The sequence below is a fragment of the Parasteatoda tepidariorum genome, chromosome 7 (assembly GCF_043381705.1).
Source record: "Parasteatoda tepidariorum isolate YZ-2023 chromosome 7, CAS_Ptep_4.0, whole genome shotgun sequence".
NCBI classification, from domain to species: domain Eukaryota; kingdom Metazoa; phylum Arthropoda; class Arachnida; order Araneae; family Theridiidae; genus Parasteatoda; species Parasteatoda tepidariorum.
This window is the reverse complement of record NC_092210.1, coordinates 25,315,523-25,339,495: the sequence shown is the minus strand read 5'-3', so window position 1 is coordinate 25,339,495 and position 23,973 is coordinate 25,315,523. Positions and strand designations below refer to the sequence as shown.

Genomic DNA, 23,973 nt, shown 5'->3' with positions numbered 1-23,973 from the left:
TCATTAGTTTTTCATTTAAAAACATTTATCAAAAGTATTGAATAGTTTCTATTTAAGGACCTTTACAAACATTTAAGCTATTTTTGAAGTTTATATGACGGGTTAAGGTTGATTTGAGTTTCATTTGAAGTTGGCAACAAAAACAATTTGAAACAACATCACAAGGTGTATAATTAAAAAAACAGACCACCCTAAATAACCTTTGATCTAATGATTAATCTTACTGGTTCGAGGAGATAACCTCAAATATGCTAATTAGTGCAGACGATGTTTTAAGTTACGAAGTCAGATACAAATTTGAGAAATATGGTCCCCATAGTTCGATCAGAAGAATGATCCAAAATTTGGACCCCTTAATGTCAATTTTACTTTTTACTACTTTACTTTTTGCTACTTACTTTTTGTTCGCTATATCTCGAGAACTTATTAAGCGAATTGGAACATTTTTGCATACAGCTGTAAAATTCGTTTATCCAAAGATAATGCATTGGAAAAATAAACTTTAGTTAATATTTATTATTTTATTTAATAATAGTCGAAAAAATTTTGAAATGTAAGGTATACCATTTTTTACATAATTTTAAAGTAAATAATTTTACATGGCAAAATACAAAATTTGCGCTAAATCGGTCGAATAGTTCTTGAGAAATAAAATTTTGAAAAAGTCCTATATTTGAAATTTGAGTCGAATTCAGAAAATTCGAAAATTAGGGTCAAAAGATGATCCCTACTGATATATTCATGAGTAAAAGCAAAATTACCAATTACTATAGAACTATTTTAAATAAATGAACAGTTAGGTTTCTTTGTCTAAGTTTTCATTTAATTTTTTATTATAAAAATTAGTTAGCTTTAAAAAATTATAAAAGATTTGTTTGGTTGAGACAATTAGTTTTCTTCTAAAATAACTTTTTCTAATTTAACTTTCAACTCGAAAAATAAATCATTGATAAGACGTCTTTAGGGCAGTCTGACTTCAACATGAGGTTATAGATCGTCAAATAAGAGAGTTTTTAGAGATCTCTTAGAGATCTTTGAGAGCTCTTTTTGGCGTCTTTTAGAGATCGTCAAAAAGAGCTCTCAAAATTAGAATCTCACATAAATATTTTGAATACATTTTTACCAATTTATTTATTAAAATATTTTTTTCTGATATTTTTTCGTGTTTCTTGATTAGACCTTTTCTGCATTTAGTGCAGATGGAAAATGGAAAAATTCCGTGCTTCCTTAAAGTGGCTGTAAATAGAGAAGGCCACTACATAGAGGTGGTCTTTCCTGGAGATTACTGAGACAAACTGGCAAGATTAGGCAATTTGGGTGAATAAACAACAAACCCTTACGTTTATTTTCAGAAATCAGTTTCGGTTTACTTTCGAAAATCAGTTTTTTTGTGAACAGAGAATAGAATTCCCTAAGTAAGAAAATTTTCATGTGTATAAAGATATTTCTTAGACTGAACCATTCTCGTCTGGCAACTATTTTGCCAGACGAGAATTGCTCAGTCTAAAAAAGAATGATAATCTTTACTGTACTCTCTGTTCACTGATAAACCTGATAGACTAAGTTACCTGACTGATTGGCTCCAAGGTTCGAGCAAAAAATCAGTACAAATCTAGCAAATGCTCAGTGAGTAAAATATTTGCGGACTAAGACAAACTGGTAAGATTTGGCAATTTGAGCGAACAAGCAGCAAACCTTTACGTTTATTTTCAGAAATCAATTTTTCGTGAACAGTATAGAATTCGCTCAGAGTACAGAAATTGTTCATGTATATAAAAGTAGTGGGAGTGTCCTTCACGGGCGTTTCTTCTTTCCTCACATTCCACTGACCGATTATTATTAAGATCTGGCAACTATTTTGCCAGATCTTGCTATGTACTAATATAGAAATCTATCCGGTAAACAAATGAGCATTTCCTTTCTTAATTACACGTAGTTCATTAATTACAAGTCCTTATGTAAAGAGTAAGGATTTTATGACTGAATTACGAATCGTCATAGTAAAATAGTTTATTTGCGTAATACTAGATCTCATAGTTCAGTGATAGAGTTGTGGTTACATAAATTGGAATTTTAAAAAAAAGAAAAAACATTAATCTTTTTTAAGGAAACTGCGTAGGAAAAACAACTTTATACATTTATTTTGATTTCAAATTTTTCCTTCTTTTTTTTATCTATTGTATACCCTTTAAATCTTCTGGAAAAAAAAGTAAAATTACTATTTCTAATATATTTACTTTGTTTAGATAAAGCATTGTTGAGTAGAACTTAAGTTGTGTAGAATTAATGTAAATTACCTGAATTACCTGTAATGTATTAACCTTGAAATTCTTACCTGGTTTATAACTTCATTCGCTTATTCTATACAAATATGAAATAAGAGTTAACATGTTTCGAGCAGTTTAAAAATAGGGGCACATTTTCGAGACTTACCAAACTAGAATTGAAATTCTCAATTTGTTTTTAAGGAAAGAGCAAACAAATTTCTTGTTTGCTCTTTCCTTTACTTTTTTCTTTGCATTGATACCTGATTTGTTATGCTGAAAAACATGCAGATTCTACACTCAATGTTGTTCATTTTTTGACAGAGAAGAGAAACGTGCACAATAATATAATAAAACTTTTTTTTTCAGTAAAATACTAAAATAATATTTTTCAGAATTGTTTGCAAGGTATATACAATTTCAACTTTATATGTTGGAAAAACTTACTTTGTATTAAATTTCCTTTGAACAATTTTTAATCAAACATTTATGTCAGGAAATACCAATACTAATCATGTTAAAATAACTTATTTTCATATAACTTATCAGTCACTGTTTTTACTTGATCAGTAGCTATGTAGTGATTCAGCTACTTAAAATATACCTGTCACTTATTATGTTTACTTTTTTTCCTTTGCTGAGAACAATTCATAAAAAGTTCTAATAAAATAATAGTTATTTCTTTGGGTTTTCAATCAAAACTATAAAATTTTCATTCATAATGCTTGTTCAGTCTAAATGAATTCCTGTTTTCAATATGAATTGTGGAAAATGTTCCACTTACCTTTAGACCGCCAATTTGATGATTGATAAACCTTTATTGGTTTTAATTACAAATAGATGAAGATGAATTTACATGAAATGGTAAATGATGATTATAAAGTGATGAAAATATTGAGTTAGGTATTAGCGCTGCATGGCGCTTCTCTAGTTNAAAGAACATTAACCTCCTGCAAAGGATAGGGTATACTTTGTGCTATGCAGATAAAAGCAAGAACAAGTGAAAGCTCATAAATGGACATACTATAGTTTCAGTTCCATAAGCAAGAATTTTCCTCAGTGTCTAAACACCAAATAATAAATGGTCATCATTTGGTGTTTCGACGTATAGTATCCTTCTTTACCAACGATCAGCAGATCGGTGTAAGGTTTATCAATTATTGGTGTTAAGATTTAACCACATCCTCTAAAGTGTGTAAGAACTCTTGAATCAGTATTAACTTGTTATAAAGTAATAATTCACACAATTTTTGGAGTGTTTCTACACCAAACTTGGATAGGTATTACGCCTTAGTTTTTGCAATGTAAAATTGTACGTTTATATAAATGAAAAGTCAGTAAATTGATCAGTTATAAATTATAGGTTTGACTAAATATTTTTGTAGTTATGTGATAGCAAATACTTTTAAAATAAGCAAATTTTTATTTACTAAATTTACCAATTATGAAGTTAAAAATGCAAGCAGTTTGTGCTTAAGATATGCACCATTCCAAAAAGCATTGAAACTGAAAACTCCAATTACACTGGCAGTTTTAAAAATGTCATTTTAAATTTCATGAAGACATAAAATTAATTATATAATATAATTAGATGTATGTGTCGGCTGCGTTAATACCAAACTTTACTTAAGCCATTGCATTAAAGCGTAGTAAGATAACTCAAGATATTTTTAAAATTCAATTATAATTATGTATTTAATTTTAAAACCTTTTAAAGTTGGGCGTTGAAGCGCTTTTAATTTAAATATAATATCATATATCCATCTGAACTAAATGGAAAAAGTATTCCAATCACATCCAACATATATTTCATATCATATTTTAATAAATTTAAAATGATTTTGTCGAAAAGAAATATTTGCTTAAATTTCTTTAAAATTGAAAGTGTTTAACTAAGTCAAAAATATATATTTAAAATAAATATATATGAAATAGGGGCAAAACTGATAACACATAATTTTTGTGACATAAAATTTTAACATTCATTTATTTAATGAAAATTTTAATGTCGTGGAATAGTTTGATGTAAAAATGTCACTTAGTTTGATGTTAAAATGTCGCTTAGTTTGATGTAAAAATGTCACTTAGTTTTACAGAAAAAATGCAGTTTATCACTATATTCTTCAATTTTTTTTTAACAAACATTAAGGAAATTACATTAAGGAAGACTCATTAGTTTTTCATTTAAAAACATTGATCAAAAGTATTGAATAGTTTCAATTTAACGACCCTTACAAACATTTAAGTTATTTTTGAAGTTTATTTGAGGTGTTAAGGTTGATTTGAGTTTCATTTGAAGTTGGCAACAAAAACAACTTAAAGCAACATCACAAGGTGTATAATCAAGGTGTATGAAATTGTTTTCTTCAAACTTAAGGTTGCTTTAAGGTTGATTTAAATCAACTTTTTGGAAACCTGAAGGTCTACAATCCGCCAAAAAAACAGACCACCCAAAATAACTTTTGATCTAATGATCAATCTTAATGGTTCGAAGGGATAACCTCAAATATGCTAATTAGTGCGGACGATATTTTAAGTTACAAAGTCAGATACAAAAACGAAATTTGAGAAATATGGTCCCCATAGTTCGATGAGGAGAATTATCCAAAATTTGGAACCCTTAATGTCAATTTTACTTTTTACTACTTTACTTTCTGCTACTTACTTTTTGTTCGCTATATCTCAAGAACTTTTTAATCTAATTGGAAAATTTTTACATACAACTATAAATTTTGCTTCTCCAAAAATAATACATTAGAAAAATAAATATTAGTTAATTTTTATTATTTTTTATTATTTTGTTTAATAATAGTCGAAAAAATTTTGAAATGTAAGGTACACCATTCTTTTACATAATTTTAAAGTAAGCAATTTTACATGGCAAAATACAAAATTTGAGCGAAATCGGTCGAATAGTTCTTGAGAAACAAAATTTTTAAAAAGTCATATATTTAAAATTTGATTCGAATTCAAAAAATTCGAAAATTAGTGTTAATAAAGATGATCCCTACTGATATATTCATGAGTAAAAACAAAATTACCAATTACGATGGAACTATTTTAAATAAATGATTATTCGTTTAAATTTGTATTTGTTTTTTTATTATAAAAATTAGTTAGCTTTAAAAAATTAAAAGAGATTTGTTTGGTTGAGATGCTTAGCTTTTTTTCTAAAATAACTTTTTTCTTATTTAATTTTCAACTCGAAAAATAAATCATTGGTAACACGTCTTCTATTAATAAATCATTGATAAGACGTCTTTAGTGCAGTCTGACTTCAACATGAGGTAGTAGAGATCGTCAAATAAAAGAGTCTATTTAGAGATCTTTTTGAGAGCTCTTTTTGACGTCTTTTAGAGATCGTCAAAAAGAGCTCTCAAAATATGAATCTCACATAAATATTTTGAATACATTTTTACCAACTTATTTGTTTAAATATTTTTTGTTCTGATATTTTTCGTGTTTCTTGATTTCTCGTCTTTAGTGCAGTCTGACTTCAACATGAGGTAGTAGAGATCTTCAAATAAGAGAGTCTTTAGAGATCTTTTTGAGAGATCTTTTTGACGTCGTTTAGAGATCGTCAAAAAGAGCTCTCAAAATATGAATCTCACATAAATATTTTGAATACATTTTTACCAACTTATTTGTTTAAATATGTTTTGTTCTGATATTTTTCGTGTTTCTTGATTAGACCCTTTCTGCATTTAGTGCAGATGGAAAATGGAAAAATTCCGTGCTTTCCAAAAGTGGTTGCAAATAGTGGAAGCCACTACATAGAGGTTGTCTTTCCTGGAGATTTCCACTGTGCCAATAACTACGTATACACGGTGTACTGCTTACAACAAGAATAAATAGAAACATGTTCAAAGGAACCAAATCAGGACTGCAGAAATAGCAAGTTCTTTCTATATAGGGCAACCATGATGCCTTTGATGAAAATATATCTGAAACTTTTTAAAACAAATTTTCACTTCAAACTCACCAGAATTACCTAATATCTTTCATATTGTATGAAATACAGCAGATTTAAGCTCAGAAATTGCATTATCTATTTATTTGAAAGAAAAATTTTTTGAAAATATCACCTCTCACGATAAGCTGCAGTAAGCAACTCCACATTTTCTAACCGAAAAACTGAAGATTTGTGTTGTTTACAATAAAATAAACAAATAACATAATTTTATAATATAAATACAGTAGATCTTCATAATGCAAATCCTGAAACATTGGGATGCGTTGTTCTTTATGTAATTTTGTGTTATTCATGTTTAGATCATTTCATTTATTTTTAAACTTAACCACTAGATGTGGTAATATAAGTCTGGAGCAGATCAATCTTGATTTAAAATAATTGTTAGTTACAAATACGTAAAAACAGAAAATATGCATTCAAGTATTTATAATTTACAGAAAAAAATTTAAATTTTCTGTAATGCAGCATTACAGCTAGTAACAAGTTTATTCATTTTTGTTTATTTAGCTTTTAAAATTTAAACCTATTAAAAAATTAAAAATCCACTATTTTGTAAAAATTTTCTTTCTAAAATAGATCAGATAAGAATGGAAATTTCGGAATATCGTTTTACTTTATAGAGAATGTAGATCAATGTTTAAAATAAGAGGATTTGGAAAAGATTTTAATAGATTTTTATTTAATACTAGCCGCCTAAGGCGGCCAGCTGTCCGTCACGCTAAAGGTTTTCACAAATAAAGTTTTTTATAGCATAGCAGGAAATCTGAAGATTAGTGGACAATTAAAGTGTTCCTGTCCTGCAATTTTGTCTTCATATCCAGTTCTGCTGCAGATGTGTTATAGCTCTTGAGGATGTTTGAAATTATATAGCTACAACGCTTAAGAAAAAAAAAACTAAAATGCTAAATACATGAAAAGAACACGAAAACGAATAAATTTTTTATGGTATCAATTTCTATTTCTATATAATTTTTTATGGTATCAAATTCTATTTCTATATCTGTTACGTCAAGCACTCAGGTATTATAATTTGATCTAGTTGTGCTTGTATAATTTTGATCTAGTTGCGCTTTCTACGTCATTTTGTTAACATCGTTTGGTTTGTTATTTAACATCGTTTGGTTTGTTATTTCTAAGTTAACTTTCAAAAAATTGGCTGGCATCAGCATTTTTATTCTTTAAGTTGTTTATTTTTTCTTTTGGAATTCGTTCCTTTTTAGCGAAATGTTTTTCAACCTAATCGAATTCTTTGCCGACTGTTCTCTGTATATATAAAGAAAATAAAGTAAATATTTTTAAAGTGTTGTGAAAAGAATTTTTAGTTGTACAAAGTACTACAATATCGCTATAAAAATTATCGTCTTCGCTTAAGAAAAAAAAAATAGAGCGTGGAAAGAAGAAGAAAAACTTATTATAACAATTATGAACAGCGACAAATATATCAAAGCGAAGCGTTCTATTTACGTATCGAATATGTTGCCACATTTTTAATACAAAAGTTAAACTTTTCTCCACTTTAATAAATGTAAACTAATGCGAACTTTACAATTAAATTATTAATTCCTTCGTATATTATTGGTTTAAGTTGTCGAAAATTAATATTTCAATTGTGAGGTTCGCATTAGCATACATTTATAAGAGTGGGGAAAAGTATATGCATTTTTTAATAGTTTTTTGAATATGGCTCTTTGAAGACGAAAAAGCGTAGATTTTCTTACAAAATGACTGATAACTAAGAAACTGATCCAAATTTTTGAAAAAGAAAAAAAATACTTCTTCATTATGTCAAAATACAATTATGGGCCGAGTTTCGTGCCTGGGCAAGGCTTCTGGGGCTATATATTGTGATTACAGACACACACACAGCCGCGTGTATTATTATGTATAAATAAATATACAACAACATACGATTTCAATTTAATATTTCTCACAACACAAATTTTCAAAGTAGTTAAATTTTATTTCCCCTTCAAAATCCGCAAAATGTAAACAAACCGTCACTTCGAGTAGGGAATCTCATAAACTGATCTAGGGAAAATTCCAGCATCTGTACCCCCACTACGTCACACGCAGGAAACCCATTCTGAAAGTTATCTGAAACTACGTGTTTATTTTGGTTGGTACTTCATTTTTGAAACGTGCCCAACTAAATAATGTAAAATCAACTGGAATTGAAATGAACTCGTGTACTAAAGAGCAAAATTAAGGGAGAAAATTGTTCTATTGTGTAAATTTTGACAACTACGAGTCAGCCACGCCAAGTCTTGATCGATGCGCATTCCTAATGATGCATCATTTAGTTAATCTTTTCTTAATGAGTAGAAATTCTAAAAAATGTGTTTTCTGAATCTAATAACAAAGGCAATAAAGGTGAAGGGCAACAACTTTTGATAAATAAAAAAATGGGAAATAATTTAGCTTTATTAATAGTCAGTATATGATTTTCAGTTTTGTGAACAGATTTTTAGTGTTGATTGATACAAAATTATTTATTATTTACTTTTTTGTTTTACCGTTTACCGTTTATTCAGCTATTATAAAATAATTTCGCAAAGAACACAGTTACTAAATTTTAATTCATGCGAAATACTTCAATTATGTATACATTAAAAGCTAGAGAAGTGGAAAAATTATGACATTCCTATGTATAATTTAACGTTATTTCAGTGTTTAACATGAATGGGATACATGCCAAAAATAAATCTTAATAAATGTATTAGAAAATTCCAACTTAAAATAAATTGCTTTCATTTTCCAAACTAAATACAATTTAAGATTTTCATAAAATAGAAAAGTAAACAACGATATTTAATTATTAATGAACCAAGTGCCAGTTTTATTTCTTATTCAACGTCAAAGAAATGAATCATTTATTCCAAACGACTTTAAAATAACATTCTTAAATGAGGGGTATATTAATGTTTTCTTTTCATTAAGTAAAGAAGCTGTTTTGAATGTAGTGTTATGGAGGCAAATATAAGAAAATAAAGTAACTATTATGAGAATAAAATGACTTCTTGTTTTGTTAGAAGAAATCTGCACCTTTTATTTGCAATAATTCGAACCAATTGATTTTTCTTTTCGTTGTAGTTGATAACATTCATACTTAAAACTAATTTTAATTTTACTTAAAAATTCAGAAATATGCAGATGGAAATACAAGTCGACATGTTAAAAGCGCTAACAAATAGATGCCCATTTATCAAAACTTGCTTTGCATGGATGAGAAGAAACGAAAGTAATTTGAAACTTAAAACGTAAAATGCCTACAACAAGTAAAAAATAAAGGTGAAAAACTAAACTAGAAAACGCAGTAGCTAAGATTGAATAAAATAAGTTAAGATGAAAAAACAAATTTAAAAAAAACTAACATAGACAAAATGCATTTCCACGCACTATGAAGAGGTGGGTAGAAACTAATGTCGTCAACAAGGAAATCGGCATTAAAATGTTGTTGTTGTTGTTAATTTACGTCGCACTAGAGCTGCACAATGGGCTATTGGCGACGGTCTGGGAAACATCCCGGAGGATAATCCGAAGACATGCCATCGCAATTTTGATCCTCTGCGGAGGGGGTGCCACCCCCGCTTCGGTAGCCCGACGACCTGCGCGTGAAGTCGAGCACTTTACGGTAGCACAGTTTAACGAGGACCAATACCGCACACCCTCGGTCCCTACGCAGACTGATCCAAGTGGTCACCCACCCGCACACTGACCGCAGCCAGTGATGCTTGACTTCGGTGATCTGCTGGGAACCGTGTCTTAACGATCAGTCCACTGCGGGATGCATTAAAATGAGAGAAATAAGATTCTAGGACATCAAGATGAGCTGATGTGACTCAGGTTAAAGTAATTCTGGTATTGTCTAAATTGAATTTATGCCCTAGATTCCAATACTGTGCAGCAGTTGATGATTTTTCGTATTCTTGATAACTGACAAATCTATCGTGTTCCTTAAATCTAAATTTTAAAGTGCGTCTGGTTTGTCCGATGTAGCTAAGGTTACACTGGCAAGGTATACGGTTGCCGCTGTATTTAAGTTTCGTGATAATTGCATAATAAAATAATATAATAAATTAAAACTATATATACATTTTATTTACAGAGTAATAAAATGATATTTAAGAGACACAAACATTAAAAACCAAACATACTTAGAACTACATAATTATTTAACTGCTTGTGAAATTTACGAAAGAAAGTAGTTTTGTACTGAAAAGCAAAATTAGAGGAAAAATGGTACTAATTCTTAGAGGAAAAATGTGCAAAAAAATGGTTAATATAATTACCGAGGCCAGTAATAATTAATTTTGGTAATAGTTACTAATGGCAGTAAAAAAATAAGTCATGTACTAAAAAGTAGAACTAATGGAAAAACGATGGTAATTCGCTTAAGAAAGCGTAAAAAAAATCAAAAAAACTATTATTGACGTCAATGATGTTTACTTAATTTTTATAATTGAAATAATAAAATAAGCTATATACTAATGGAGAAAATATACTTTTTTATTACGAATAACAGTAAAAAGTAGCCATATGATTATTGATACCAATGATGCTTGATTTTAGTAATAGGAAATACTGACTTTATAGTAATTAGTGCAGTTTTAATAGGTACCATGTATACTCTTATGTAGATACAGAGTATTTTATGAGCAAATTTAGTCCCTATTAAAGTTGCACCAATAGTATGCATTTTTATGATTTGCATTTTAAGCGAAACTAAGTATTTTACTTCGATTTTAAGTTTTATGATAGTGGTAAATTTCAAATATCATGAGTTGCCTCGAGCAACAATAATATGCCAGATTATACTGGATACAGTTAATCTTTTATTTTGATGAGATGAACTTCTAAATACTCATTCAGCTTAATCTAGATTTAGAAAAACTCAAACAGGCTTAAGGAGATATAGTTTATTCAGCATGAAGAGAGTCGATTAAAGATGAATCAAGCTATAAAAACACTTAAATTGCGAGAATCGATGGAAATTTTGACAGAATTCGGAATATTGAGTTTTCAGACGGTTGATTATCATCAGAATGATCGGAGAACAGACAGTTGAATGTCACCACCACCGTTCATCAAATTTTGAATAATGAATTGAATTTGAACTGCTAAATAGGATCATGCCTGCGAGACCAAACATAAAGAACAGTAAAGTGTCTTTTCATTCTGCATTGTCAATGAATGTGTTATCGGCTACTAAACACATTCCTGAGGCAACTTAACCTCTTTACTCCACCTGACCCAAGTTTTGAGACTTGGCCATTTATTGGCACTTAAACACACTGTAATTGACCAGATAAATGCTTTTTTTGTATCAGAGTTCTAGCACAGTTCTTAAACACTTTCCTTCTAGCTCCCGTGGGAATGACGGGTCGAGATTTCGTTCTCTATTTCTCGCTCCCGTGAAATTGGCGGACTGGAGTGTTCAGTAGTAGCGCACCAATAATAATAAAACTAATTCATTTCTTTTGCCCGGATAACATTTTATTTCTCATTTTACACACCAGATGGCAGCACCAGGATATTTTTAAGGTAATTGTAGATAGTTAATTTATTTTGAACTAGATGTCAGCGCTAATCAAATACGTGTATTTGGCAAAATAGGCACCCTTATGACCGTTTTCTTGAAAATCAACCGATCATTAAGAGGTTAAGACAGGAAGAACCTTCCGCGATGATGTATAGCTTTTCAAAGGAATTATTTCAAGGGTGACAATATGGTACGTAATTATAAAGGAGATATATGCGTAATTATATTTGAATACAAAATTGATTAAAAAATCAGTCTCGTGAGTTATTTTTCTCTCTTTCTATGTTTTTTTATGGAAGCAGTGTTAAAAATTATTTATAGATCACTTCTTTCAGAAATTAAAGTTTCAAAAGATGGCACAATGAACCTGACACAAAAAAAAAATATTTGGCAAAAGAGCTATCACTATAAGTATATTCTAGCTCGTGTTTTACTATAAAGAAAAAACTTATAAAAAAATGCATGGCTTCATTATTTAAACAAGATCACTAAATTATCTTTTCCTTCATGTAGTTGCGTTATTAATAACTAGAGGCATAAAATGCATCTAAAATTAGTGTCTACATTTATAACACATAAGAACATCATTAACTTAAAAAAATAAAAACATTACATAAATTAACTTTACGTATAAGTAAAAAAAAAGATTATAGTTGACCAGTGCCCACTACAAACACAGTAAAATCATCTATAGTTATTGCAAAAATTTCATTTGCTTACACGCAAGAATGTAAAGAACTTACCTTTAAAAAAAGTTACTAATTTTTTTTTTAAATTCTCTCAATAAAATACTTGACCAATAATCCTCAATTATATTTAATGATCCTCAAATTATATTTAAAATTATTGTGCTATAATGATCCTCAATTATACTTAAAAATATTAGTGTTAAAAATAAAGAATCAGAATTTACTGAGACCATTTATTATAATAATTTTCAGATTCATTAATTTAACAAAAATCCTGTTGCAATTACTCATTACTTAAAACAGTTTAACAATTCAAACTCTAGAACAAACTATCCGTAACGCTTTAATTAAGTATTGCGTTAGTCATTATTACCACAACTGCCTAACCGTAATTTTTATTCCTTAATTATTTCAAAAATATTTTTTTCCAACAGCGCATTAAGTTTAGTAATTATTTTTTCTTTGAATTAATTCTAAATTTTTCGTCTATAACTTAATTAATTGGGTAATTTGAAATGAGTAGTAAGTTTACTAAGAGAGAGAATTGACAGGTAGTCAAAAAAAAATATGTAAACCATTTTACAAACGAGGAATTTTGAAAATTTATGGTTTACAACAGGGGTTTAATTTAAAATAATACAATAAAATTATATCATTAAAGAGATATTCTTACCAAAAACATAAGGAAATAACTTTTAGATGATAGAATAGTACTTAAAAGTGCTGAAAAAAGAACTTCAAATAAAGCCAATGCATAAAAATCATCATTTTTTGCAGTTGATGCTTAATCCTTACAGCCTTTCATCACTTTCTAATAGAAAGAACTAAGTTTTTCAGATCTCAAACTATTATTATGTGAAAAGAGTTCAACAATAATTAACTTTCTTTTCTTTTCTCTCTAGGCAGCTTTGATATAATAAGCATCTGCAGTCTAAAGAATAGAATTTCAAAGGGCCAGGCTATTCTAACTAGCATATGCGATATTTTTGCAGTCCAAACAACAATAGTACGGAATAGAGCTGAATCCAGAATAAAAATAAAAATTTGATTGTCAGAGAGAAAAAACATGTAAGAAAGCAGCAGTTTGTACATGATATAACGTAATCTCTGACGTTCTTCACTTCATTCGTATAAACAAAATTCTCTTCTTTAATGTTCAACTCTGTAATCACTCAGTTCCAGACAGTCTGAAAAATGAGAGCATGTTGGTAAATTAAGAGGGATGTGTAACTGAAACTTGCCACATTAGTTGCTTTTCGTGAAGAAAAGAAAACACCAAACGCTGATTATTTTTTCCCAATGTATGAGTTACCCAACAACAAAACGCACTTAATCCCCGATTAATCTACCATTGAGGATATTTCACAACATTCTTTTGCTGTTTGTACGTGATATAATATTATCTCTGACGTTCTTCATTTCATTCACATAATTAAAATTCTCTTCTTTAATGTTCAACTCCGTAATCATTCAATTATAGGCAGTCAGAAAAGTGAGATTATAGACGTAAATTAAATAGAATATGCAACTAAGACTAACCGCAACTGTGAATAAAGAAAAAACACCAAGAGCTGATTATTTTTTTCCCAATGCATGATTTACCCAACAACCAGAAGCATCCGATAAATCAACCATTGAGGAAATTTTATCAACATTTTTTTGCTGCTTTTACGCGATATAATATTATCTCTGGCGTTCTTCATTTCATTCGTATAACTAAAATTCTCTTCGTTAATGCTAAACGCCGTAATCACTCAGTTCTAAACAGACTGAAAAATGAGAGTATATAAAGAAATATAGAAGAATATATAACTAAAACTTGCCACATCAGTTGCTTTGCATGAAGAAAAAACATCAAAAGCTGCTTATTTTTGACCAACGGATGATTAATCAAACAACCAGGTGCACCAAATTTCCAATAAATCTACCATTAAGGATATCTTATCAGCATTCTTATGATTTAGAGAGCCACAACCGGGATTTTAACTTGGGTATATGATGTCAGAAGCGAATTCTCTATTCCCTTGAGACAAACTAATTCTTCATTTAAATATAAGATGAAATTCACAACGTTACTGTTTTGCTCTTTGCTATTCAATATTATGTAAATACGTGATTTCGTCTCAGTAAGAAAAAACACTCCCTATGATGCTTTTATACAGAAGTTTTAGAAAAATATTTTTGTATGTATAACAAGTTTCCTTTTAATTATTGCGTGCTAAAACATTCCAGTAAAGTCGCCATCGGGTGGGGCATCTTCTGTCATTTATCAGAGGTCTGAAAATGTTTTTCATAAATAGTGGGACCAATTGGGTATAATATGAAAAAAACACAACTACTTCGATTTAGTAGGAACAACACATGACGCAATCATAGACTCCATGGACGCAATGCTAAACGAATGGAATTTAGTTGTTGTTTATTTAGTTATTGTTATTAGTAGTTGTTGTTATTTGTTTTAGTTATTGTTTATTTAGTTGTATTTAGTTATTGTTGTTAAGAATGGATTCTATTGAGAGAATTCCATTAAGGTTGATAGGATTCGATGTGAGCAACATTATGGAATATTGCGAGTTAGTGAACTGTAAAATTGCTCCTGATGTTTCTTTAAACTTTTTAACCCTTCACAGTAAAGCTGCAAAAATGTTTCGTGAGCATTTTATTTTTAAAATAGAAGTTTGTGAAGAGGAGAAGTTCTACGTTATTCAAGCTAAATGTAAAGCGGAGATGAAAGTGAGCAAAATTTATAGAGTGGAATGCCAAATTTTGAGAGATTCGAATAAGGTGAGTGCTTCATATTCATTGATGTTAATCTTAACTATATTTTTTAGGATTTTCCACTCCCCATATCTTTGTTATGATTTTGTTCTAATGCATAAATACTTAATCACTTATGATTGGGTGTAAAATTTTTTTGTGTGAAGGGCCACTTGCACAGCAAGTGGAGTAGCGAAGGTCCGCATGCATATTTAGTCAGGTTTACAACAAATATGATGACCTTTATCTAAATATTTGTGTTCTAAGCACCAGATATCAGTAAACTTAATAAAATATTTGCTGAAAATTAAATGCTTTTAATTATTTGAATTTATTTAAAACTAAAAACACTGATACATTTATTTAAAAAACTTTTTCCATTTTTCGCAATAATTCATTTATCAATTTATATACATAGATGTGGACATCTGTGCTATGTCTTTCGCAGCGAGCTGATCGCTATAGATGCTGGATTGGGCGCTGTGCTTACTTTTCCTGGATCAAATGACATCTGGATTTTGAGCGATAGTAGGAGTGCAATCTAGCACCTTTCGAATTGGCATGGGGTGGGTGACAGTGATGGAGTTTCAATTTTAAACAAGCTGAAGACCCTTTCTTTCTCCCATAATATACACTTGCAATGGATCCCATCTCATGTCGATGTTGAGGGTAATGAAATTGCTGACTCCTTGGCTAAGAGCGAAACTGATCTGCCCCTGCATTCTTCGGCATCTCTGACTTTCTCGGAGCTCCACTCCCGTTTTAACAGGCTTCGTGATCCTGTGGCCCCTCCTCTTCATCATTGGTATCAGTGCAACCGCCCAGGTGGCAGCCTGACCCTTCAGTGCAGTAGGTGGGATCAGACGGTTATATCAAGATTTCGAAGTGGTCACCTAAGAACTATGTTGTTCAGTAATGGTTCAAGAGTTTTCCCTGTTTGCACTAAGTGTAACGACCAACAAGCTACTCCTGAACATATACTTCAATGCCTAAATATCTCTAAAGTGGACATCTTTTCAGATCCACTTTTTGTTACAGACTTACTCAGAGTCTCTGGAGTCATGGACTTGGTTTAGCTCCGCTAACCGTGTGGGCCAGCAACAACAACATATATATAAATATGTACCTAAATATTGGGAGGTGTGATATAAATTTTAATCAAAAAGAAGCTACCAGAATGAAAGTGCAAAGAAAAAAATATGTATTTTATAGAGTAATATAAATTTGAATGAAATAATTTAATAAACGAAAATTTATAATGTTTAAACAACAACCAAATTAAAATAAATTTTTACTGCGTTCAGAAATTTCTGCTAGCTGCACATCAACAGTGGCCGCATGTGACCCGCACGACATAGGTTGTGCACCCCTTAATCATGATATATGTCTATGTCAAACTTTAACTTAGTATTTATTATAAAACCTATTTTTGAAATTTCTTTGGTTCATTATTTTGTTGTAATGTTTTATTTTATATTTCGTTTTGCATTTCACATGTGCTATTTCCAGTGTTCGCCAAGTGGGCCCACTTTGAACCCCGGGTTTTATTGGGTGGGCCACATTAAAAAAACCNACAATAAAAGAAATATTTCTGCAGCTTAGAAAAAATTTTTTGGGGTGTATTCTTGCTTGCATTCCCAACAACTCACAAAGGATGCTTTAGCTTGGAAAAAAAGAATACTAAATGGGTTATTTGTTATGCAAAACAAAACTTTATTGCATATGGCATTATATTCAGCAGTATTACCAGAGTTCAACACATATATTAAATTATTTGAAACAAAAAAACCAATGCTTCATTTATTACATTCCAGTATTTATAAATTGATGGCAAAATTTTTTCTCTTTTTTTATGAAGCCAGGAAATATAGAGTGCACATCTTATAATGATTTACTAAAGGTTGATGTCACAAATCCAGAATTCCATCTACCTAGCAAAGTAATATTTACTGGTGCAGAAGCTTCCACTCTCCTGAAGAAATTATCAAAAAATCATCCAATAGCAAAAGAATTCCAAATTTCTCTGATGTAAGCTTATACTAATACAGCACAGCATATGAAACAGAAATTACCCCTTAAAAATTCATATCTAATTAGTTTTACAGCATTAGATCCAGAGCTAAGAGGTAGAACCAGTACAATATTAGCTTTTGAAAAATTATCATCTTTTATGTCCCATATTTTTAGTGATAATGAAAAGTCAAAAGTAGAAGCTGAAATAAGGTTATACCAGAGTGATATTGATATCACCAAAGAAATGCTCTACACATCTGATGAAAGTGGAAATCAAATCAAGTGTACAATTGATAAATATTGGTCTAAAGTTTTTAATTTAAAAGATTATTTCACAAATGATTATAAGTATCCTATATTGGCTAAATTGATCAAAGCCTGCCTTAGCTGCTTCCATGGCCCATTAGTGGAAAGTGCATTCAACTTAATGGATACACTTGTCACTGACTATAGAACCTCTCTTAAGATTGATTCCCTAGATGCAGTGCAGACTATTAAATATGATTTAATGGCTTCTAAAGAAACCTCATGTGAAAAATATGACTCAAAAAATCCAATGACTGATCCAATTCACAAAGATCTCTTACTGAGTATGAACAGAAGTTGGAAAACAAATCAAGAGGACTTAAAAACATGTATTTCAGATGAGTCACCTATAAAAGTCTCTGAAAAACCTTCGAAAAACAAACTGCTTCTACCTCTGCATGTGCAGTTCTCGAGGAAATTTCTTCAACTGTAAATGAGGAAAATAAAAGTCAACCTTCCTGCAATTATGAAGTTCACCACAAAAGAAAGACAAGCCCACAAGCATCAGAAAATAAAAAAAGCAGCAGAAATTAGATGATTTTTTTTAAGAATTAACTCAGGTAATTTAAAATATTTACATAAAATGTAGTAGTTTATATGGTTGAAAATTTATGGTTATTAATTTTGCAAAAAAATTAATTCGTTGAACTTTTATAATTAGGTCATTCAATACTTCATAATTGTAATTTTTCATTTCTCCCCCCCCCCTTCTCGAAACTCCAAAATGTCGGTAGTAAGTCCGTAAAAGTTTCAGGGGATTTTTTGGGGTCCCACAAACACCCCTGATTTAGACACAGATGTGAAGAAAAAGAAATTTTCACCGATTCCTGTACCCATGATACTGCCCAGCAACTGACCACAGGACTTTCTATTCCACAGATTTTACGAGCACCTGTATCGCATATGCTCGGTGGGTCTTAGTGGAGTTGAGGATTGGCAGGAGTTCGATTCTCTTACCCCTGGACCACCACGGCCCCCCAACTAAGTTTAGATAAAAATTTAAGATATATAATCATATCAAATAATCATTAAGGAAAAATTCGATGGAACTTTTTTTTCTTTATTTAGAATGAAAACACCAAAAAAATAATCAAATTGATTAGTGAAATGCTCACCATCACGATGTTCTTAGGTAATAATCCAGTTTATCTTACATTTGTTAATAGTATTGCTTAAATATAGCTACTCAGCATAATGCCAAATAATAACATTCATTAATCTTATTGACAGTGCAATTTCCTAGAACATAAACAATCGCACAATAAAAGAAACAATCAACTGTTTAGTTTTACGTAATTGTAATGGATGACTAATTCTTTGAATATATTGGACATCCGCTAAGGAGAAGAAAACAGAATTGTTTGTTTATGATCGACATACAATCAAAGGAAAGGTTTTTAAAGATCTTAAATGTCTTAAGTTAATTCAAGTATACGTATGTTTAAAAGTATTGTTTTATCCATATTTTGATTTCAAAGATATCTACAAAATAATGCGATATAAGTCCTAGTAATTTATATCAGTCAATGTTATTCATAATCCGTCAATGTTAGCAATGATCAGTCAATGTTATTCATAATCCAACAAAATTAGCAATAATCAATTAATGTAGCCAATGTTATCGATGATCACTCAATGTTAATCTAGTCAATATAATTTAAATTTAGTATTTTTTTAAATTTTGATACAATACAAAATATTTAGATTAAAAATTAATTACTTAAAAATTGAGTATTTTGCAACTTGAGAAGAATTGACGTGATTGTGCCTAACCATGTGATTCAAATTAAGTTTAATTGGTTAATTGCAAGCGACGCCATGCGTGTGTGTAGAACCTGATTGATTTCTGAATCAACAAATGACGCGATTTACTTATGATGACGTCACTTGCAGGCATACGTCCTTAAATAATAGTTCACAGAAATTTTGACAACCTGCAAATAATTATATTCTGTGAAATAAGTTTTCAGAAAAAGCAATATATTCCAAGTTAAAACTAATTAACTTGCCTAACTAAGAATTTCTTTAATTCTTTTCAGATTTTTTCTTCTTTTTTCAAGGAATGCGTTGCAAAAAATTTTATTATCAGAAGAATAGACATTAAACATATTATTGAATGAGTGCAAACTATAATTTAGATTATTTAATTCCACACAACTAATAAACCTATTTTTTTAATGCATTCAGATTTTTAATCCTTTATCGAAAAAATACGTTTCAAGTAGTCTTTTTTTTTTTTTGCTAAATCTCTTTTTTCCTTGACGCAGAATTTTTATTAAACATATTTTTAATAATTTTTTAGTATTTTGTATTAATTTACGTCAAAACAAGGGGAAAGTATTATGTTTATCAGATTAATAATTTATGATTATAAGTTACGGCATGAAATTTGGTGTTTTTTTATCCCCTAAAGGTAAAATCTTCCAATCACAGCTCATTTCTTCCAAACAAATATTTTTCGCATTTGCACTTATTTGATCTAACACAAACAGTTATTCCTCATTGAATTTTCTTAAATTTACATAATCAATTATTGGTACATTTTTGAATCTTAATGAGAAAAACAATTTTTAACTACTTTTTTGGGGATTTTATATTTTTGTACAAATATAACTTAAATAATTTAACAGATTTTTTTAGTAAATACCAGACTATTTTTTATAATCCAAAAAATACCAAAACTATATTTTCGCTCGCAGTTAACGCACCAGAAAAAAAATGTCTGAAAGACACACCGGTGTCCCATCTGCGTCAAAGGGTTAATGAATGAACGGGCATTTAATAATAAAATACAGTACAATAAAAAACAATCATATATGAAATAATTAAACTTGTCACTTTTGTATCTCTAGGTTCATGTCAGTGACAACAGAAATGAGTTTATATATTATGATAAATAAAAAAAGCAACAAAAAAAAATAAAAAAATAATTGAACTAGTCACTTTTGGATCTCTAGGTTCATATCAGTGAAAACAGAAATGAGTTTATACATTATGATAAATAAAATAAATAAAAAAATAAATAAAATAATAATTGAACTGGTCACTTTTGAATCTCTAGATTCATGTCAGTGACAACAGAAATGAGTTTATATATTATGATAAATAAAAAAAGCAAAAAAATAAATAAATAATTGAACTGGTCACTTTTGGATCTCTAGGTTCATTTCAGTGACAACAGAAATGAGTTTATATATTATGAAAAATAAGAAAAATAAATAAATAAATAAATAATTGAACTAGTCACTTTTGGATCTCTAGGTTCATATCAGTGAAAACAGAAATGAGTTTATACATTATGATAAATAAAATAAATAAAAAAATAAATAAAATAATAATTGAACTGGTCACTTTTGAATCTCTAGATTCATGTCAGTGACAACAGAAATGAGTTCATATATTATGATAAATAAAAAAAGTAAAAAAATAATTAAAAAAATAATTGAAATGGTCACTTTTGATCTCTAGGTTAATGTCAGTGACAACAGAAATGAGTTTATATATTATGATAAATGAAAAAAATTAATAAATAAATAATTGAACTGGTCACTTTTGAATCTCTAGGTTCATGTCAGTGACAGCAGAAATTAGTTTATATATTATGATATTATTAAATAAAAAAAATGAGTTTATATATTATTAAATAAAAAAATAATTGAACTGGTCACTTTTGAATCTCTAGGTTCATGCCAGTGACAACAGAAATGAGTTCATATATTATAATAAATAAAAATAATAAAAAAATAAATAAATAATTGAACTGGTCACTTTTGGATCTCTAGGATCATGTCAGTGACAACAGAAATGAGTTTATATATTATGAAAAATAAGAAAAATAAATAAATAAATAAATAATGGAACTAGTCACTTTTAGATCTCTAGGTTCAAGTCAGTGACAACAGAAATGAGTTTATATATTATGATAAGTAAAAAAAAATAATAATAATAATAATTAAACTAGTCACTTTTGGATCTCTAGGTTCATGTCAGTGACAACAGAATTGAGTTTATATATAATTAAAAATAAGAAAAATAAATAAATAAATAATTGAACTAGTCATTTTTGGATCTCTAAGTTCATGTCAGTGACAACAGAAATGAGTTTACATATTATGATAAATAAAATAAATAAAAAAATAATTGAACTAGTCACTTTTGCATCTCTAGGTTCATGTAAGTGACAACAGAAATGAGTTTATATATTATGAAAAATAAGAAAAATAAGTAAATAAAAAAATAATTGAACTAATCACTTTTGGATCATCTCTAGGTTCATGTCAGTGACAACAGAAATGAGTTTACATATTATGATAAATAAAATAAATAAATAAACAATTGAACTTGTCACCTTTGGATCTCTTGGTTCACGTCGGGGACAACAGAAATAAGTTTATATATTATGATGAATTAAATAAATGAATAAAAACACACACGAAGGGTAACACAAAAAGTTAAGAAAATACAAATATAAAATTCAAAGGGTGACAAGCAGGAGTTGTCTAGTTAAAAGCAAGTTAAAATAAGTCAGTGTATAAGTACATAGAAGAGTATAAGTATCAATACATAAAATTTCGAAAATACAAAAATGAAAAAAGACATAAATAAAAAAATTTAAAAAAAATTTAGTTTTTAAAGTTATTTAAGCTATTTTCATTTTGAATTTCAGCAGGGAGTAAATTAAAACATTTGGGAGATAAATACTGAAAACTTTTTAAAAAATATTCTTGTTGAGCATGGTTATTAAATAAATATGATTAGATCTTTTAATATTAATCGTGCTTTTTTTTACTAGCTTTTGGGTTTTTGAAAAGATGTAGACAGAATTAGGAAAAAAAGGAATTAAGAATTAGTAATAAGTTAAGTAACTGATTTTTGCTATTTAGTTCATTTTTATTTAGAAAGAAATTAATAAATATGGCGTGTATAGATTATTTTATTTTATAACCGACGTTGAACAGCCGACCGAATTTTATGAGTTTACGACTACCAATGTCCAACTCCGTAGCCTTGTAATTTTGAACTCAATCCAGAAGGCAAGGGAGCTCCTGGATCAAGTATTGAGAGAAATTTTGCCTTCGTGGAGGACTTTTTGATGGAGCTAACCCGCATTTGCGTTACATGGAGAGTACCACCAGAATCTCCCACGGTTAGCCTGACGGCAAGGGGCACTAACCCATGAGCCGTTTTCCTCTGAGAATATTTCACGTCAGCACTGTGATCGGTGCAAGCCGGATGCGGAATTCGTATCGAATGGGACTCGAACTTGGTTCGCCCCCATTGGAAGGCGAACACTCTATCCCTTGAGCCATCACGGCTCATGGCTTGTATATTATGAAGTTTATTTATATCAGTTACATAATCCTCAACTCAAAATAAGCAATAATAAATACAATATAAAAAAAGTGCTTAAGCCAGGCATAATATAAAGTTAGGAGAAATTTACTATTTCAATATTTATTATATTTCATTTTTGTCCCTCATTGTTAATTTTACTTTTTGTATATTTGTTTATATTTCATGAATATTTTAAACAAATAAAAACAAATTGCATACAATTGTGAAACCTCCGTTTAATAAAATTTTTATCTAAAATTTTATAAAACAAATATAATGAAAATGAAAAAAAAAAATTTGTTTAATTAGAATCATCTTCTGTTTTTGCGAGAAAGTTCTTTTTATTATAGATATTTGTAAACCTTATTGTTTAGTTAAATTTACTTCTACTTTAATTCTATTGTTTCGAAATGTTTCTGATTTAGCTAATATTTGAGAAGTGTTTTGATGAAGAAAAAAAAGAATACAACTCCAAGGAAAAATAATAAATTTATGTTTTTCGTAACGATAAAGAATAAGAAGTTAAGTAGATAAATCAATAACTACTTTTCTTTCATAACTTTGATAATCGTATTTAAGAAATGAAAAAAAGTATGAAATGAAACAAAAGAAAAACTTCGATAAGCTTTGAAAATAAATGTATGTCGGAATAATTTTTGCAAAAACTTGTTTAGAAGAAGAATAAAATTTAAAGCTGCTTAAAGAAAATATAAAATAAATGCCTTTTTTTCTTGTTTCATTTTCCAAAAAACATGAGAAAGCTCAGATTTGTAAAGAAGGGATTGGAAAAAGAATAGATTTGTTTTGTTAAAATATTTCTAGATATTTCTTTTGTTATCAATATAAAATAACTCTCAAAAGCAAGCATTTTCAAATTTTCCATAGAATAATATGTCGTAAGCTTTTAAACTTTAAACTTGAGTAGGAAACAACTTGAAAGAATTTTTAAGAAATAACAAGATATTAAAACATAAAGCATAAGTTTATATATACAAGTATACTGTTAGATATCATTAGTTCCCTATTTAGCAAAACTGTTTACACGTTTACACACGCACTCTCACACACACACATATATATATATATATATATACTTAC

The 23,973-nt window shown here is 29.2% G+C and overlaps 1 protein-coding gene and 1 pseudogene across 1 annotated transcript in view; both read left to right on the top strand.

Annotated features, from left to right (window-relative positions):
* The window catches only part of LOC107450559 (NADH dehydrogenase [ubiquinone] 1 alpha subcomplex subunit 8), a 204,175-nt gene that overhangs the window by 19,228 nt on the left and 160,974 nt on the right, over nucleotides 1–23,973 (top strand). The gene's annotated exons all lie outside the window — the stretch shown is intronic.
* On the top strand, nucleotides 16,843–18,438 carry LOC139425999 (uncharacterized; annotated as a pseudogene).